Here is a 21,494-nt window from a genome sequence, read left to right on the forward strand (position 1 = left end):
TGTTTTCTAATACTTGTGGATCATAGAACCATGACTTGTTTTTTTAATTTAAATTGTTTTTCCTGTTGAGTCCAGGTAGGGCAGGGGCTCTCCTATGGCATGCATGTTAATAACTGAGGCACATATCACTGCCCTTGACTCATGTCCTGCTTTTTTCCTTGTTAAACCTCTTTCCACCCACAGTCTCCTTCATTCTCTTCATTGCTTCAAGGAAACCTATTAAAGCTCCTATAAAATACTAGGGCACCTGAGAACTGACATTAGTGGGAACTTTGTCTAGCTCCTTTTACCGGGGCTCTTATTTTGTATAGGGGCAGAGGGAACCAACTCCTCTGAGCTTTTGAAAGAGAGTAAAACCACTGAATGAGATTTTAAGGAGGGCAGAAGGTCGAATCCGCATATATCAAGATCTGCACATGTAATTTGCAGTATGCGTCCCTGTATGGGGCACATGGGATGTAGGTGATATGAATGTGTTCATTTAGTTGTATAACAATTTGTGATTGAAGTCCTGGGTACCAGGCAAAGCATACAAGGATGGCTCTGCCTATAAATTAACAGGAAGCTCTCAGCCAAAGAGATAGGGAAACAATTTCAATATTTCTGGAATCAGAGAGCTCTGAGTTCACATTCCAAGATCTGCCATATAATTAATGTAGAATCACGGCAATAAACTTAACCTCTGTAGGTCTCAATTTTCTCAATGAGGAAGTAAGGAAGAATAGCACCTGCTGTACACAGAAAGAATGAAACGTAAATAGTGTCTATATGTAGAGAGTCTGGAACAAGTGAAGTGCTGAAGAGAAATTAGGTGCTTTTCCTTTTTATCTTGTGATTGGTAAGTGGACTCTTTCATATCCCAAGACCTTACCTTATTTTGATCAGTAACAGCCACATGGAGAGAGTCAAGTCTCCTAGAAGCAAGACCTGTTGGCGTTCATCCTGCAGCAGACATTTCATTGCCTTAAAAGGAGCTCTGTACCTTATGAAAAGGAGAAAAAGATGCTGCCTCAGACTAGGGTGAATTTACTGCTCCCTGCTCCCTGTAATTTAAAGGGTTAATTTGCTTTCATCTTCCTCCCACTGAGAACCAATGTTATTATGGGATGCAGGTTCCCACAAAAATAAAGCGAGATGCCTTTTTCAAAGCATAAACTGGCAAGACCATAGTTAATTTCCATGAGTCAAGAAAGCAAAACCCTGGGCAAGTCTTTGAAAATTCACTTGGGACCCTTTATGTCAGAGAGACGGTGCTTAAAAGACAGGAATCCCATACCTTGGATTCACTTTCCCATGAAAGGCTGCAGAAGTCACTACAGGAAACAAAAAGCAATTCACCTTTACTCTAACCGACCCTCCCCTTCTTCTCCAACTTCCTCCCTCCCACTGCAGTTTGCTACCTGAAAAATTCTAGCATGGGGAGATAACTTGCTTTAACACTTTATTACTCAAAGTGTGGTCCATGGACCAGCAGCATCCACGACACCTGGAAGCTGGTTAGAAACACAGAATATTGGGAACCGCCCAGACCTGCTGAATCAGAATCTGCATTTTCACAAGATCCCCAGAGATTCATGTGCATTGTGGAGACGGGGAAGCAGTACTTGAACTGGCATCCATGTGGACGGACCATATCAAAGCTGCATTTCCTAATCTTGGGAATGCTGATCGAAACTATTTTTATTGTGGATCTTTCATTTTATTTTCCTGTTATAAAAAATATTTGATAGAAAGGAACACCCCAACACCAAGCGGTGCAGGTGGAAAATTTAGTCTGAGAGTTTTGGAGCTGTGGATTGTTAATCAAAGGCTTTAAGTTCTATGTAGGCTCACTGAAAACCTGCATGTACATGCAGTGATATTTGCAGCTTTATATGTCATTGTCTAATGGGATTTTATCACTCTTACCTGTGAGTAACTTAGGCCAGCTTTGAAAACCATACTTTTGTTTTCTTGTAGGAACAATTGTATATGGGCCTCTGGGTAAAATGAATACTGTTTGACTGACCTAAACCACATCAAGAAAATTAAAGGGTGAAAAAAATTCACACAAAATTTAAGCACAGTTAGGGATACTGTGATACTGTGAAACTAAAGATATCAGTTAGGATATCTTCAGTTTTTAGTTTATTTTCTTTGTTTGTTTGTTTTTAAACTGAGGCAGGAGGCTAGGCACTGTGGCTCATGCCTGTAACCCCAGCAATTTGGGAGGCCAAAGTGTGTAGATCACTTGAGCCCAGGAGTTCTAGACTAGCCTGGGCAACATGGCAAAAATCTGTCTCTACAAAAAATACAATTAGCTGGGTGTGGTGGCATGTTTCTCTAGTCCCAGCTACTGGGAAGGCTGAGGTGGGAAGATCACTTGAGCCTAGGAGGTCGAAGCTACAGTGAGCCAAGATCGTACCACTGTACTCCATCATGGATGACAGAGTGAGACTCTGTGTCAAAAAAATAGTGAAAATAAATAAATTGAGGCAGACATGTGGACTAATAAAATATTGGTGAGTATGACAAACATGCAGTTCACATCTGAATATAATTATAACATGTATAAATTCTGACACATTTTGCAAACACTGTTTATTAGCAAAGAGGTGTTGAGAATCAGCATATGCACATTTTGTTAGAAGGCCTCTTGAGGAATGTGAAATAAAGACAGTTTTGCCTTCCTAAGCTTCCTGTAACTAGAGGGCAAAAATGTGTTTCTGGCTCACCATTACCCATTACGCAGCAGAGGAAGCCATATGAGTGATGTAGGAAGAAGGGAAGTAGGAGCGAGAGAAAGAGAGCTGAATCCTACTGCGTACCATCAGGGAAAACCTGCATGTGTCACCAAGGGGAGTTATTAACCAGAGGCTCAGCTCACTGGCTCTGCTAACCTCCTGAGCCTACACATCACACACCCTGCACATTTCCAGTCACTGGGGAAAGTTCGAGGAAGCAAGCCTTCTGGTTGGATTGGGGACAAACCACTTTTATTCATGGGAAATAGGAGAAGTGAGTTGGTGGACATGGCCTGTGACCCCCTGACAGATGGCCTCTTCACACTGTGGCATAACGTGGCCTGGTATGCTTTGATGGCCTACCACGGTGGTGGTCTTGATGTGTCTTTCAGTGGACAGTGATTTTTATCACCAATCCATAACAGACTATTTTGCCGACAGAAGGAAAAGGAGGGAGGGGGAAGGGACAAGCAGCGGGTAGCTGATAACAGTCTACATTTAGAAAGGGCTTAGAAAGAGTCGTAGCAGCATGCTTCAGGGGCTGCCTCTGACTGCTAGCTAAGCTGCTTCCGGATTTTCACACGGACACAGTGGGACACTGAAGTCTACTCTGTGCTTCCCAGTTCCTAGTTGTCAAAGAGAGCTCACACAGATACAAAACAAATTTGTAATGCTCAATGTTTATATCAATTTATACATGCATAAAGTATACGTGTATACTTTATACATGTAAAACTCATGTAACTATAGACTTTAGATCTGTGCATTTTGCTTCGTGTAGACTATCCCTCCTTAAAAGTAAGTACATAATTTAAATAACTCAGCTGGATAGGAATGCTGAAGGGAAGGAATGAGGATGATGTGATACATGATTGGCCTGTCATTGATAATTAGGGTACATGAGGGTCCGTTTACCATTTTCTCTTTAAAACCCACGGGCAAAGAAGCAGTTATTTTGAAGTCAGAGGGTGGTTTACCTTTACAAGGAAGGAAGGGGTGGTACTCAGAAGGGCACCAGGGATGCCAGCCGTATTCTGTTTCTTGACCTGGGCAAGTGGTAACATGGGTGTTTGCTTTGTGAGAAATCATTAAGCTCCATGTCATTGTTTTCTGTATATATGTTGCATTTCACAACAAAATTTTTCCACACTTCTGTACCTTAAAAGATACTATAAAATACACGTATAAAAACACATGCTTACAGATTCATGAAAGGATTATCCATCATATGCATTCCTAGATCCTGTCTCATGCATACATTAGAGCACACAGGAAAGAGATGAACATGAATATCCCCCAGCTTTCTGCCCGATTGATTGTCTCTAAGAGAACAACATAAGCTCAGTAGTCACCCAGACGGTGGGGAGAAGTTAACTAAAATATTTTTCATCTTGTGGGTGTTTCCAACCCCGGGTCCCTCTAATCAAAAAGTTCACATCTTCCTCGGAAGTAGGGGCAATAAGTGTTCACACATTTGTTCTAAAGCAGTTGCAGCTTTCCTCAGGACCTTTGCACCTGCTGTAGCCTCTGCCTGGCATTGGCTCCCACTGAAACTTGGCAAGTACTTCCTCACCAGCTTCAGGATTTGACTAAAATGGTACTTTCTCACTGCTAAAATCTAAAACTGCTATGACACATTTATTGACATTTCCTAAACGCCTTCTCTGTTTTAATATTCTTCTTTGAACTTGAACATTGTACTTCATTTTCTCTCTCTCTCTGTCTTCTCTCTGCCTCTGTTTCTCCTTTTGTCATGACAGTGATTTTTGTCCGTTTGGCTCACTGCACCTAGAATAGTGTCTGGCACATAGTAGATGTTCACTAAGCATTTGCTGGATTGATTGAATACTAAACAGAGAGAGGCAGGAATATATACTGATACTAAAGTCAGTCATTGACATAATAAACTCATTGTTTACAAATAGACCTGTTGGCTTAAGAATCAGTTTTATCTTATTGTATCATATTTGTTTTTGTTTATTTTGTAACTGCTGCAGGTAGATTATATTTTGCATGTTATGGGTTGTGGAGCTTAACCTGAGATCTTTGCTTGTGCCATGCATCTAATCAGAAGTCATGTTTGGAATTCCAAACACCAACATATGAGCCAGCCCTTGAAACACGACCTCTTTGGCGATAGAACCATACCTCAAGCGTCTCCTAGGTCAGTCTGTGGATTCCATGGCCACTCCCAAGTTTGTACTGCTGACAATTATTACACCAGTTAAAGGACATATTTTCTAGCTGATATCCTGCCGTTGTTATGAAGGGGATGGATTCTAATTGCCAGTTTCCTGCATTTTTCTTCAACATTTAGCTTTTGCAAGAAAAAAAAAATCACTATGAAAATTCCACACGTTACTAGGATTACTTCACAAACAGAACATTCTTGACTTTGGAATTCCCCCCAGACTCCGAACTGAGCTTATGCATACAGAAAGCTTGAATTCATTTGGAAATGGGAGGAAAGCAGGGCAAAATGTTATCTGCGAGCTATGCCATTTGGCTTCCAGTGGACACACGAAATGGACACACATCAAATGTCAACCGGGCTGATAACAGACAGGAAGCACCGCTGCGGACACAGCAAGCCCGGCCTTCACTGGCAGCAAAAGCCTGGATGAAACACAATTGCTCTAACCCTGAGTCACCCCAGGCACGAACAAAACTAGGCCTGCAGGTGAGGATGCTGGATCATGGTGCTTGAGCATTTAAGGACATCACACAGAAAATCAGACTGAAGTCTGGCCAACAGGGAGGGCTGAGTTTATTTATCCATTGCTGAGAGATGAGCAAGGCAGAAAAAATAGGCCCTGGTTCCAAGTCTTCCCTGGCTCCATGATCAGGAAAACAGGACAATATATACAGAAATAAAATACAGAAATTTCCTCTTCACCATCATTTTGAATCTGTCCTGGCACAGATTTGCACTGACATCAGCTCACAGCAGATTCAGTATGAAATTTATCTTCATAGACATGTGACCCTTGGCTGCCAGTAGGCTAAAAAATATAGCCAACAGTGGGGCAAATAAAGATAAAGAAGTTTGTGGAGGACAAATACTGCATTTCCTACACACAGCTTTGTAATTCCCCTGTCCCAGCAATGAATGGAAAACAAATGGATACAGTCAGCAACCAGGGAACTTTTGGTGTGTTATCTGCACACTACTGCTTGTGAAGAAGTAGATAATCATTTTGCATGAATAGGGACAAGATGACTAATTGATATTACTATGAATAAATTATGTACAAGGCAAGCAGACAGAACTTCTCATAAAAATGTCATTTTCAACTCACAGGCTTTGTGCGCTAAAGTCCTTGTTCTATTTTCATATTCAGGCAGCTTTAGCTTAAGCGTTCAGGAAATGATTGCGTGTATATATGTGTGTGTGGTGTGTGTGTGAATGATTTATGATTTTTTAAGTGTCAGACTTATTGTTTTGCCTGCCATTCTTTTTTAAACACAAGTTAGATTTTTAATTAAATCACATATGTTTTGAACTCAATATGTATGTATATTTTACTTTGACTACCTTTAGGTTATGGTTTAATAACTTTGGTCTTAGTTTGCCAAAACTGGTACATGTTTTGGCCTTCCTTATTAATGTCTTACATTTATACAGCTGTTTTCAAAGCAGCTGTGAAGTATTTAAAAAATTTCTTCCCAAGGGGAAGAAACTTAGTATAAGCAATAAAAAAAAGAAGGGGGGGAAAAAAAAGACAAACATTCTTCTATGGAATTCTGTCAGTGTATTTCAGATAGACCAGGAAATCAGCTAAGCTAAGCAAACATAGACATTTTATGTGGCAAGAACAAAGTAATAGCCTTTTTACTTTAATAAATCACTGTCATAATTGTCCCAAAGTGATTTCATTTGAGAAACAGACTTTGGGGAAGTCCTCCTTCCCAAAATATCCACCTTATCTGCCTTTTTCTGATAGCTTAAATTCCACTGTTTGAGAGGGCTGTATAGAGCTAAAGGGTGCAAATATCTCTGCAAAGGAGGAGTCACTGAGATATTTACACTTCAGGGTGAGGTGTTTAATCAAATGTGATAACTAACTGGGATGTGTTTTTCTTGTGAAGCCACTAATTCTAAGATGGGAGGGGTGTCAAGATAGTGGTGGGAAGGCTTGACAGAGAAGGTAAGAAGGTGTCAATGACAAAAGTCAACATTCGCCTAATATGTGTGGGGGGCAGTGTATGTTGTATCCCTTGTTAGTCCTTTGGTCTGTGCAGCCTGAGATTCTCAGAGTTTAGTTTGAACACATAAGCATCTTGGGGTGTGGCAGCTTTTCCCAATGTCCTAAGTTTTCCCCTCACCCTAGAATTTCTGCAGTCAACCTCTGTTGTTAGAAAGAGATTCCTGATGGATTCTTCTTACGCATGTGAGCACAGAGGAGGCAGAAGAAGGTTTGAGAATCACTTGCAAGCTTATCCATTTGTCTATAGTGAAAATAATTTGAGGCCTGATGGGACATTGCTCCCTGGGCCTTCCTAGCTCTGCACCACTAAGAGAACACAAAGGAACATTGCGGTCTTCATTTTTAGAGGTGGCCTCTGCCTCTCCCATGGGCAACTACCCTCTCTGTCCAGGCCACCTGTCTCTTTGTTTTTCCATCCGCATGCTACCACATGGCCGAAACAATGGCAGAGTTGTCCATGGGCATGGTAGGACTCCGGGTCTTTTCTTACAGAAGATCAATGCAGTGGTTGTGTGATGGAGAAGCCTCAGGGATTATGAGCTTAAGGTAGGCGGTTGGCATTCTTGAGTCTCTAGGAATCCATCTGTAAGGGGAAATATACACACACCATGGAATTTCAGCCAATCACGTTACCTTCACAATTTTAATATGTCTATGAACCACATATAGAGAATTACTTACACATTTTTAACTTCCTTTCTTTCACTTTCTTTGACTTTGAAATAAAAACTGAGCTCATCTCACTTCCACTTTTTCCTTCAATGTGCTTGCTACCATTTTAAATTATGTCTATTTGTGTGTCTGGCACACTGGACCTAATCAACACATATTTGTTGAATTTTACTTGTCTAGTGTTGTCAAAGAAATCTTTTCAAAAATACAAAATGTGGTTCACCTAAAAATGCAGAAAATTGGTCAGCAAGTTTTTTCAACTCTATTATGAGGGCATCTATAGCATGAAAATCTAGTTCCAAAGACAAATAGAAAATCAGGTTATGTGGCACTTGACAAAGAATACTGAAATACGATGTTTAGGTTAGACACAAAACTGGCTAATGTCTCACAGGACAATCAAATAGTCACCTTAGGAGTTTTTTTTGTTTTGTTTTTTCTACCCGACAGAGGCTCTTGCATCTTTACTGGATGAAAATCACCAACATCTATCTTTGCCACTACATGGCAAATTTAATGATAACAAAGACTGTGTCTTTTAATTTACACACGTTAACTAAATTTACAAGAAAACTTTTGTTGTATCCATAAATAAAGAATGAGTATTATTTTCTATCAATGGAAGGAAACATGCTATGGTTGTCACAACAGGACAGATCAGCTGAAAGATGTAAGCAAAAGATAAAGGCTTATTTAACATTGATAAAGCATACAGTTGACTATGCACAGATTTGCAAAGAGGCACAGAAAGCCTCTGTTATGGAAGGTCACACTTTTCTGGTCTTTGCTAGTCACAAAGGTGTCCCACTGCTAAAGACATGATCAGGATGAGGGTCTTATTAGGTTCTTCAGGGATCAGTCTTTGCCAAAAAATCTTTTTTTCCTCCTTCTAGCCCTTCCCACCAACTCTATAGGCTCTTATGCTCTCATTACCTGCCTGCCTGTCCAATAGGTGCACGTAGCTGAAAATGTATGCTTTGGGACACTGGTGGAAGATCTTTCTCCCAGGTGAACCATGCCCTTATGAAGCCCGAGTTTTAGGTCTGCTGGAGATCTATCCTGGCAGGCAACATAAAATCATTACAATGAATATTGTCTGCCAAAGGTTCTCAATCTAGAGTCTGCTCTTTCTCTGTTATAAAGGGAGATTAGCAAGTGTTAGAGAGGTGTTGAAGATATCCTAGCACGACATTGAGACTTTCCCCTATGACACTAGCAGGGTGACTGATGAAGAATAAAAAGTGAGTAACATTTTCACTAAGTGACTGTAATTGTTTTAATACCACATCTGTTTCACACATTGGGAGACATAGGGCTAGAGATGATGACTAGCACCCTCAGAGGGCCTAACATTCTTATTTTTATTTCTCTGAGAATAGCATTTTAGGAATAAAAGAGATGTTAGCAAACTTCTAATCTAAGACTTTGGACAAAATATTCAAACATAGAATATAGGGACAGAGATTAGAATTAATGACTCCCAACTGTAGTCCAATGCTCCTACGAGTCTAACAGTGGCTTCTCTTAGAAGACTTAAGGGTAGCTTTGTTTCCTTTCTATGGAATTATGTTTCTGGGTCCATTGCTCTAGGCAGAAGAGACTGGATAGGTATTAGGACTAGATGCTTTCTGAAAATGTAGGCAGAGACCTAGCAGGTAGCATTGAAATAGCCTTATTAAGAGGAAGTACAGCCTCTGGTGCCAGAGCTGCTCAGATTTTGTTTTCAGCCTCCACTTCTGACTATCTGTGTAATCTTGGGTAAATTATTTAACCCCTTTGAACTTCTGTTCCCTCATCTGTAAAATGGGGATGATATTTTGGCTTCTCTCATTGAGTTGTTGTGAAGATTAGATGAGTAAACGAAAAATGCTTAGAAGAGTGCCTGGCACACCATCAGCACTGTAGAAATGCTAACTGCTGCTGTTACTGGCCTGCCTAACTCTCTGATGGTTTCATTCCTCCTTTTGTTCTCATTCTACAGCTAATTCTGTTGGTTTTAGAAAATAGCATTTATTCAGTACTCAAGGTCATATTCTTCCCCACATGTTGGCAGAGGAGCCTGGATCCAGCCTGCTCGTAGAACAAAATTCAAGTAGATTGTGCTTTTGAAAAGGAAACAATGAGTACTGAAGGAAAGAAACCCAACTGGCATTTGTTCCAGGAGGACAAAATGATGAAAAACAAGCAAGAACTTGGGAGTATAGTAAACACGCAGAAAATGGCTGGGCAAGATAATAAAGTAGATATAAAAATTAAAAAGTTTTAATTGAATCTAAACCTAAAGGGAATTTAAAATTGTCCTTAAATAAAAAATAAAAATTTGGGGATCCTTAATTAATGACCCTCATAAGACACCCTCGGTAGGAAATACCAGGATTCCTCCATCAAGCAAATGTTCTGATGGTCTCAATCCAGACGGCAGCATTCAAAATTTGGATGCTTATGATATGATCTGGTTTTTAGCTTCTGATTTTAAGGAGTGAATTCAGACAGATCTTCTGATGTAAACAAAGGGGTTTACTCCATTTCAAAAAATTATTTTGAAAAACATTCAGCTATAATTGCTATGTGCTAACCCCTATGGTAAGAGCTCACCTCAAGGAGTTTATAATCAATTAAGTAAAACACAGATCACATTAGTAAGTAGTGACAATGTCAAACACTTTAACAGAGGTGAACATAGGGTGTTGTGGTCCGTTTGTCATCAAACTTGGTCCTAGAGAAAGAAAAGGGACAAGATCACAGGAGGAAAAGCCTGACACTCTGTATGCTGGTGAGACACTGCTTTGTTCAGTTTTGGGAGTACCATTTTAAGAGGGACGTCCAGAGGAGGAGAAGATGGATGTTCACAATAAAGGAAAGTGGCAGTGTTGATACTTATCTAGGGAAAAGATGAGGAAGGGGGCCCTGATATCATCAGGAATGCAAATTGGGAGAGTATCATGAAGAGCATCATGGGAAGAAGTGAATTCTGTCTCTATTGGTTTGCCAGGATGAGTGGATAGAAATAATAAGGAAACAGCTTTGAGCATATTATGATAGTCTGTAATAAATTATGCATGCTACTGACAGTGGAATATGATATATTTTGAGGTGGTGAGCTCCTGACCACTAAGGTGTTTCCTAATAACCACACCAAATGGCTGTCAACCAAGTGACCTTACTATAGGAAAAATTTGAGAGTTGCTTCCAACTCTAGTATTCTCTAACTAGTAGAAAAATCAATTCAAAATAATTTTTTTTATTTAAAATGATTCGAAAAGCAGATCTCTTCTACAAAATGATGCAAACGGGTGTCATCTGGCACATAATCATCAGCCAGATACATTTAGATCCAAATTCTAGCCCAACTTCTTACTACATAAGTGTGTGATTTCATATAAGGACATTCTCAAATAACTCTAAATTTAAATCATATCCTCAATCCACCCTCTTCCGTGGAGCCATGTCCCCAACAAAGCAGCTGCTAAGGTGTGAATTTCTGGAGCTTCAGGGTCTTTCAGGACCTTGCTTGTGTTCCAAACCTAATTGGTCTTTGCATGAACATTGTCTCTTAAATATTGTGTTAGATATTTTTACTATCACCCCTCCAAGGAAATAATTTGGAAGTGAGGAGTGGGAGAGGGAAGGTAGAGCTTGAGGAAGAAAGAGATGACATGAAAGTTAAAGACCATGTGGTTTGAGAGGACAAAGCAGAAATGGGTGAGGAGGTATAGAGATATAATGTGATGAAGGACAAAATATTACACAAACTGGGGCCCTGCAGTTCCCCAGTAGCAATGAAATAAACTACTTTCCAGCTTTGTAGCCAAGGGCAAATCATTTGACCACACCAAACCTCAACTTCCTCATCTATAGAATGGGGATAATGAGAGCAACCTCGCCTCCTTTTGTTGTTGTGAATATTGACATGATCCATGAAAAGTAAGGATAGAATATGGCACAAAGAAAGCTATCATTACTATTGTTATTGAGTGAATCTGTGCTAAAGGCTTTGCATGACCCATATCATTCAACCCTCAGCATCCCTACTCATCATTGAAAAAGGTGGTAACTCCTAGGTAACAAAGCACATGATAAGGGGGCCCACCATTAGGGGGGACAGATCTCTACCCTGAGTTTGTGTCGATGTTATTAAGCCCATTATCACTCCAGGAATCACGGGTGGATGGCTGGACTGACAAAGCTTTGCTGCTATAGCAACACAGGCCTTTTTGATGTCCTTGCCTGATAATTTCTCAGGCGATGTTGTACATAATAAACATTACATGACCTGAAACCCAACTAGAGCACACTCAGCAATAGAGAGTTACCACAGCCAGTAAGGCATCAACACAGCACAAGAGATATGAGTAAAAGCGAATAAAAGGAATAGCTAGTCTTTAAAAAGTAGCTATGAAAATTGAATGCAGTCATAAAGGCCATTTCTAAGTGCTGCTATTCATAGTACAGATTTTGAAATTTATTTTGCATTTTTTTTAAAAATGGAAAGATAGTCAATGGTTAATTTCAAAATCAAGGTAGATGCAATTGTGGGTAGAGGAGGGAATCACGTCCTAGGCATGATTAGTAGGCACAGGAAGAATTCCTAGAGAAATAGGGAAGACAGATGAAGGGACTTTGAGAGACATTTTCTAGGTATCTTCTGTTCTGCTTTTTAAATTCATCTCCTCACCTAGCTGTGTTATTTAATTTTTTACATAAGATTCCATTAGGCCTCAGCTCTGGGAAAGAAGTTCTCCATTAAAACCCAGCGATTAATTGATTCAGTGTCCAAGATTGCTGTCAGATTTAATACTGATGGAGACTTTGACTCCAAATTACATCTGGACAACACAGTGTTCTCAGAAAAATATGGTAACATCCAAAGAAAATGTACCTTCCAGGTGCAATTGCATTTGAAGATAGCTGGGATCAAGGCTTCTATCTTTATTGGGATCAAGTTAACTCAAAATATCATCAAATCTCAGGGCTCAATCAATAATAGCTATTTGACTCCTGGGAGACAGGTTTCAATTAACCTTCAAGGAAGCTCACCTTGGTTTTTGTTCTGTGTTTATTTATTTTTTCTATTCTTTTCCACATTCTTGGTTAGGAGTAATGACCTACCTTTTCCCATATGGCTAGAAAGGGGCTCTTGGCTGTACTCACAGTCAGCGATAAGAGGAGGAGTCAATAATAGCTCAGTAGTGGACCATGTAAGGAGAGACTTTGAGATCCGGCATCGTCCTGATACAAGTGAAGATCTTTATTCAAGTACTGATTTTACCTTTCAGGGATCTCCTCTCTCTGTCCACCTTCCCCTGGAGTCCAGTACATTTATATTGTCCCTGAATTCTGAGCTTTCTACCTGGGATAGTGTTTCAAGGTCATCCCCCAAATAATAGACCAATTGTTTCCTCGTCTGTCATCTTTACCATCCCAACACATGCCTAGACATCCATGTGCTGCCCCAAATTAAAGCTATTATTCAACAATTGCTTGGGAAGGATTTGGGCAACTCATTTCATAAAGAGTACTCATGGCTTAGTCTGACAGGGATTTGCATTGCATAAAAATATATATGTGTGTGTATATATATATATATACACACACACACACATATATGTGACATTTAAGACATACAGGAGAGGCTACGGTGGAAGGGATTTTGCCAGTGGAAAGTGTTGAGTGATAAGAATTGACCAGAAAGGAAATTTAGAGTGGGCATCTATTGTGTTGTATCAAAGAAAAGGTATTATATGTGGTTAGAAGGCAGAAAGAAGTGGAATTAGGAAACTCTGAAGAAATGCTGTCAGACTTTGTGGAGGGAGAGGTCACCCACAAAAGAAGAAAAAGGAAGCAGAACTGAGGACCGCTTTGCATTTGTTTAGAGACAGTTGTAAAGGGTGCCAAGAATGGTGTGAATCTGAACAAACAGAGTGGGGTGCCCAAGTCAGGCATGAACTGGATGCACCTTCACTGATGATAGTGGCTGGAGAATGAGAAAACTACAAGCAGAGGAAAGAAGCAGCAATCAAAGGTGCTGTGACCAGCCTGGAAGTTGGTGGGGGACTCACAACCCCATGGCTCTCTACAAATAATTCTTTTCACTCGTCACTCCCTTTCTACTCCCTGATTCATCTAATCTCTGTCATGGAATTGAGTGGTCCCATGATGTGAAAAGCTCTCTTGCAGCCATTTCTTTTGAAACTCTGCACATTCAGGTTTGGCTTCTAACTAACCAGCCTCTGATCACCTTCGTGGCTTTGCCACCAAGCAGCTTTACAGCCACCAGAGGGATTTCATCTACTTAGGCCTTGTCTAATCTACAAGTAAGGGTAGACTAATATAATGCAGGAAGGTTAGACTTCCTTCAACATAAAATATGTGGTGGGTTTCACAGATTCTCATATTTAAAAATAAAAATACTTGAAAGATATTTGAAAACCAAAGATCTGGAGCAACCAAAACAAACCTTTAAGTGGTCCCAGTCATTCTGCTTTTGTTAATGAAATTGTTCTTGGCCATAATAATTTCTGATTTATTGAAGATTGCTTTCCTATAATAATCAGGCTGAACCCTCATCTCTTGATATTTTGCTGCTATGATGGCATAGAGAGGACCAGAAGCATCAGCCTAGGGGAGAGAGAAATTATGTCCATGATAAAGGTTTTATCTTGACTTTACAGTGAGTTTGTGGGGGAAAGAAAGAGGTTTCAGTTGACACTAGCAAGCAGTAATAGTAAATGGTAACCTTTTAACATAGCACTTACAATGTGCCAAGCACAAGGCACATAAGAATTCATTCCATTCACACAGCAAATTCTATAAAATACGTATTAGAGCCCCATTTTACAGATAAGGAGACTGAAGCACAGAGTAGTCAAGTAGGTTGACCGAGATTATGCAACTATTAAGAGATGAACCTAGGATTTAAAACCAGGAATCTGTGACTTGATTCAATGGGCATAAGATGATGGTAGGATCATTCACTTTTAAATCTCTTGGTAAATATATTATTGGGACAGAGAAATTTCTCCTGCATGTCAGTTCACTTAAGATCAGGCTACTTAACATTCAGATTAAATTCCCAAACGACTCTGCAGAAGATCTGGATTGCTAATTAATCTAAGAGTTGGCACTGTGTGGGAAACTAATAAAAAGAGTTCTGGTAAATTCCATTTTACTTTTTCTGATCTTGTAATTACTCTGGCATGAGAAGTGCTTATAGAGAAAACTATTTTAGAAATCACTAATATATTACATTTAGTATTACTTTTAACTTTAACAAGCACCATCTTTCAAAGAACTCCCTCTGGACAGAGATGGAAAGTGAAGCCAGAGGGTTATAGTAAAGTGACTTCTTCAAGCTCCAAAGTAAATGATGTCACAGAAAGGTCAACACTCAGATTTTCTGACCCCAGATGAAAGATTTTCATATGAACTACATTGCTTCTGTATTTCAATCTCTGTCTCTCTGTCTCTTTGTTTTTGTATCTGTATTTCTCCATCTCTCTCTCTCCCCCTACTTTCAAATCAATAATCTTAGCATCTGTATAACTCAATTCCCATGGGAGTTGAAGCAGAATGCTTGAAGGCACTGCCTAGAGAGGCACAAGACTGAGCAACCATGTCCTGCAGATTCTTCTCCTAAAGCTTCCAAGCAGCTCCTGACTACCTCTCAATCTCATGATCACTATCTCAACTCAGGACTTCACGAATTCAGACTTGGACCTCAGCCTCGGGTTCACCTGCCTCTATGCTTCCCTTTTGCCCAGTCCATATCCCTGCCATTTGCAGTTTTATTTTATTTTATTTTATTTTATACTTTATTTTATTTTATTTTATTTTTTTGAGGTGGAGTCTCGCTCTGTCGCCCAGGCTGGAGTGCAGTGGTGCGATCTCAGCTCACTGCAAGCTCCGCCTCCCGGGTTCACGCCATTCGCTTGCAGTTTTATTTTAACACTCCTCATTTAAAATTTTCATGGATTTTTGTTGCCCTGAGGCTTACTCCATAGGTCTTTGTTGTGCAGAAGGCACTTGGGGTTTATAGGTAAGGCTAATTTCTACCTGTTTCGCTGTATGCCGGGCTGTCTTTACAGATACTTTAACAGCTGTTAGTTTCTGAGGAAGAGTACACATATTCTGAGGAAGAGTATACATTTGTGAGAAGTGAGCACAGTGTTCTCATTAAGAATATAAACTTAAAATGTAATAACCTGAGCTTGACTTCCAGCTCTGCTCCCAATAGCATGGGATGGCTGAAAGGTTAGTTGGAGGATGTTTGGTCACTCCCATGTCTGGCAGTTGACAGGTGATCAGCCAAGAGCTGGTTGACTCTCAGCTGGTCCACCTTGGATCTCTTCCACATGGCCTCCCATTTCTAGCAGGATAGTTTGAGCTCATTAACATGGTGGTCCCAGGGTCTCAAGTATGCAAGAGAGCAAGCCCCAATTCACAAATGTGTTTTAGTCCTCTGCCTGCATCACATTTAGTAATGGCCCATGGACCAACACAAGTCACATAGCCAAGATTTAAGGGACATGAAATTGACTGTACCTCTTGATTAACACGAAGGAATCTTGCACAATCTACCATGTATTCTAAGTTTTAGTATCCTTACATGAATAATGGGGTTGCTAATGTTTGTTTCTGAATCATAAATTTGGAGTGAGAATTAAATGGCATGAAATATGTTAAGTGCTCAGTACAGTACTTGACAACTAAACTGTACTTAATTGATATTATTCACTGTTTGCATACAAATGTGAATCCTGCAGCAGTTAAGATGCAAAGAACATTCTTTAACCTCTTGGAAAATCTAAGTTTTCACTCCATTTTTGCTATACAGTTTAATTCAGATGGCTTCTCCTTCTCTTTTACTACCTTATTCCAGAATATTGATGTGTGAGTCTAAAGGATTTACTTGATTTCTAGTGGGGGTCACTTTTAAACAACCTGTGGGGCAACATTAACATATGTAGACATCACAATGGGCCACAATAGGTTAAGAAACTATGGTTGAATTGTGATGATAAAAAGTACCTCAGAATGTCCTTTGGATTTACTGGCTTCATTATAGAAGAATTATTTGGATAGGATTTTCAGTTAAATTCACAAAGCCCATGTTTTTACATTGAAGTCAATTTATCAGAGTTGTGAGAGGCTACATCTGGCTGTGCTCTAAATAGTATGGAAGACATCCACAAATTGGTCTTACGTTAGAATACAGAAATGGCTGCAATTATTCCCTTCTCTGTATCCAGATTCTCAGTGTGATTTTGCAGTTCATCCAATCAAGAGAGTTAATGTCCATTTCCCTATACCTTGAATCTTGGCTGGTCTTGCAACTTGTTTTGGCCAACAGAATGCAATGGAAGCAATGTTGTGTGAGTTCTGAGTCTAGATACTGAGAAGCCTTGCACACTATTGCTCTTGAAGTGAGTCAAGCAGCATCTGAGTAAACAAACCTGATTTTGCCTGCTGGAGAATAAGAAGTGATGTGGAAGACGAGCAAGGCTTACCAGCCAACAATCAGCCAGCCCTTGGCAAGTGGCCTGCCAACTAGGAGGCATGTGAATGAGGCCATCCTAAACCAGTCAGTTCCTAGCCAAAGCAGCAGATCAGCACAGGCCCATGAGTGAGCACAGCCAAGATCAGGATAGCCTGCTGAGCCTAGGAAAATTGCCCAGGCAACTATGTTTTCCGATGGTTTTGCACAGCAGAATCTAATTGACATAGGACTGACGGTTGCAACTCTCAGCATTCTCCTTGGCAGGCTTCATGAGTAACCTAATAACTCATGAGACCCAGATGACCCAATATTCTAACTCTACTTGGCGTATGAATGTGACTTGGTAGAAGAAGAATTAAAACATGTGGCAGATAACGCGGTGAAACCCCGTCTCTACTAAAAATACAAACAAATTAGCCAGACTTGGTGGTGGGCACCTGTAGTTCCAGCTACTCGGAAGGCTGAGAGGTAGGAGAATGGCGTGAACCCGGGAGGCGGAGCTTGCAGTGAGCCGAGATCGCGCCACTGCACTCTAGTCTGGGCGACAGAGCGAGACTCCGACTCAAAAAATAAAAATAAAATAAAATAAAATAAGAAGAAGAAGAAAAGAAAAGAAAAAAACACGTGCCAGAAAATTCTGCCATTTTTTCTGTCACAAGCATGGCAGAGGGAGTTTCTATCTACATTCCTTTTTGTGCATGTATAATACACCCACGGACTCAATACACGGATGTTTCCTATGTGCAAACATACCACAAAATGTTTCTCTATGGACAATGTGGCACAAAATAAATAGCATAATTTTCAGTTAGAACGAACTAGGTTTTCACCTATATTATTACTGTGTGACCTTGAGAAAAATTATTCCATCTCTTTGAGGCTCAATTTTTTTCCAAATGCAAAATGAGAAAAACAATACTTGTTTTACCATATTAACTGGCACCTTGGGATTACTACGTTAAAGCACTATTTGTATCCTGGTTTAAAGCTGGTCTCAAGCTTTTTTAGCCTCCTCCTATTGGGAAGTGTCGTCTATGTCCTGTTCCCTTGAATCTGGGCAGGTTCTATGATCGCTTTTACCAACAGAATAAGGTGGAAGGGATGCTGTGTCAGTTTTCAGGCCCAGATTATTAGGCACTGGCAGCTTCCACCTCCTTTCCATCAGTTTTCACTTCCTGTCTGTTGGAACTCACTTTCAGAGCCCTGAGCTACCACATGAGGAGATCAATTACCCTGCTGAGAAGAATATTTGGCGGCCCAGAGACTACGCAGAGAGGGAGATGGTCTCAACTGAGATCGGCCTTTCAGAAATCCCCACTAATGAGCCAGGCATGGGAGTAAAGCCACCCTGGACCTTCCAAGCTGGTCCAGCTGCCTGCCAAATACCAAGAGTGACCTCAGGTGACGTCACATAGAGCAGCAAAATCAGCCAGAGAAACCCTGCTGGAATTCCTGACTGCGGAGTCATTACATATAATAAGATAGGTATTGTTTTTAGTCACTCAGATTTGGAGTAGTTTGTTACACAATCATAGATAAGGAGAACAATTTGGTGCAGGGCAGGCCCTTGGGACACAGAGTGACTGAGCCTGAGGGGTTTCCCGTACCTAGTGCAGGACTGTCAGTGCTCAAACCTGGAAAGTTCCAGGTAAAAGGGAGTGAGTTGGTCTCCCTTAATATGCTAGAGATTATCATTTTGTTGTACAAAAGTGAAATTAAACAACTTTGTGGTAATTTCATTTCTAGCAAAACTGCACCACGTTCACCATGAGATTTGATACCTTCCTAGGAGGTGAGAAATATTTCCTGATGGAAATACTGCACAATGCTGTGTTTCATAGAAGGCAATCTCCTGAAAATCAGTTCTACTTGATTTTCTTATCTATGAGAGGCAACTTTTTGTTTAATAGAGGCTTTCTTTAAAACCCTCATACATGAATAAAAAACAGCAATGTGAGTCCCCAACAGCATTTCAAATTTAAGGATCAACAAAGCATTTTTACTGAACATTTGAAATAACTTTTATTGATAGCTATCTCCCAAGTCTTGCTAGAATTAGTATCCTTTTGATTGTTATTTGGGAAAGGCTTTTATAATGTATATAATTACTACCTTATTTTTTCCTAATATAAATTTATATCATTAAACAGTTTAGATTCTATTTGTATAATTGCCAAAATAATGCTCTGTGTTGAAAATTTAGAAATAACCAGAAAAGAATAACAATATGAAAATATTTTAAATAGATAAAGGCATTTTACCTTTAACTGCTCTCCAGTCATCATTAAAGAAAAACAAAAGAAATAAAAAAAAAAAAAAGGAATCTGCATTGCCAAAGACATTGAGAGTTCTTTAAGTCTAAAATGAGGAAAAAGTGTGAAAAAAATTGATGAGTAGAATGATATTTTGACGCTTGGGCAAAATCTAGGGAAGATAAAGGACACCAGTATGTGCCCCTCCCTGCACAGCCCCATGCAAAGTCTAGATTTCTATGGAAGCAAGCGAGAGGCTCCTGAATTACATACCAGTGTCTTTTAACTGAACGATGGAAGTCCGAGATGTGAGTGGTTCATTCATGAAACAGAGGGTTTCCCTATAGACTTGGTCCTACACTGCCCAATGGCAGGAGGCCAAGAGGCTCAAGGGGAAACTCATCTTTGCAGTAGACATACTAGACAAAAGTATGCCAATATTTTGAACACTTTTGACTTCTCCTGCCAAATTGCTTCCCAGATAGTTTGTAGTGATATAGATTTACACAAACCATGTTTAATGAGTTGCATTAAGTATTATCATTCTTTACGTCTTTGCTGATTAGGGCAAAAAATACAGCTTTGCTTTTTGTATTTACAAGTGTATTTTAAAATTTGGAGTGAATTTAATTCATTTTCCACATTTACTAGAGATTTATATAACTTTTTTGTTTCTGATTTGCCTGCTTATAACCTATATTTGTGTTTTGAGTGTCTTCATTAAGGTTATGTTTATTCATAACATTATTTGCCAAAATTATTCCCAGAGGGCTTTTTTCTCTAATAGTTGTATTTATTTATATTTTTAAACCCCAATTACTTCTTCTTTGGGGTGATTGGAGAATTTAGCAGAATAGAGAACTGGCGTGATTTCCAGAATGTTAAGGGATTCCACAGTCTAGGCCTCAGTTCCAGTGTACTAGGGATGCCTGTCTATGTTCAAAAAGCCCCATAAGAGAAAACCTCTCTTGAAATTTCTATTGTTCTATTCGATTTTCCATTATCTCAAATTGCAGGTTTTCACCCATGCAAATATAAAGACACTAACTTTCGTCTCCAGTACTTTGCGAAAGTATTTCACACAGCGGCAGCCAGCCCTGCCTACTGGCCAGTTAAGAGTCTGCAACTAACTGGCAGCCACGTGCCCAGGATGCTACTGCAATGGTGGAATACTTGCTCTTAGTTTGACTAGTTTCTCTTTGTTCTTTTGTGGATGCGTATACTAACTGCCACAAAGGAGGGTGCAGGGACTTTGGGTCTGAGGAATCCCTCCTGTGGATGGATTGGGCGTCAGGGGTCTGTGAGACTCAAGCCGGTGTCTGGCTTTATCTCTCCTGGAGTCCAGGACTGCACATAAATACCACCCTATGTTCCCAAGAAACAGTCTGCCCAGCCTGCCCGACCCTCGGGGAGTCTGGCGAAACCGAACCAGCTCATGGTTGCTAGAGAATTGCCTGCTTTCCCATCTGAACTCCCCACCCTCAGCTGGTAGGGTTTTAGGGTGTGTATTTCAGTTTGTCAGAAAGAGATCAGTTCCTGTGCTGAAAGGCAAGCCCGGGGCAGTATTTGACAGAGCTGGGGACACCAGGAGGGACAATGACCATGTAAGTGGTTCTCACGCTGGACCTGGCATTGGGTGCCAGCTTGCACATTAACTCCTTTGACGGTACTTTCGCCAGTTTACTCAACATTCTCAAGGGATGGCTTTGTCAATTGTTTCTCTGGCTGCTATTTTGACAGTCGATAGCCCCTTGATGCCAGCTTAGGCTGTCTAATAAGAAAGAGGCCAACGTGAAATTTTAAACCCAACAACTGCTGGATGTGGTGTGGGGTGGCTCCGGCTCTGTTCTCTCCCTTTTTTCCTCTCTCCTGAATGGTAATGGGCCTTTATCATTGCACTTTTTTCCTTATTCCCCCTGGCTTTTGGGAAGGGGAATCATGTATTACCCTAGGTGGGTCAGCATCAGGGGAGTGTTGAAACTTCCAGCGGAAACTGACAGAGGATGGCAAACAGATGCAATTTATGATATTAAGAGGATTCCAGACAAATGTCTATGTTTGGGTTATTCTTTATGTCAATTTCCAATAAGCAGCAACAATAGACTGGATAAGAATCAGGCTCTGACATAAACAGCATGGCTCC

The sequence above is a fragment of the Macaca nemestrina genome, chromosome 15 (genome assembly GCF_043159975.1).
Source record: "Macaca nemestrina isolate mMacNem1 chromosome 15, mMacNem.hap1, whole genome shotgun sequence".
NCBI lineage: Eukaryota > Metazoa > Chordata > Mammalia > Primates > Cercopithecidae > Macaca > Macaca nemestrina.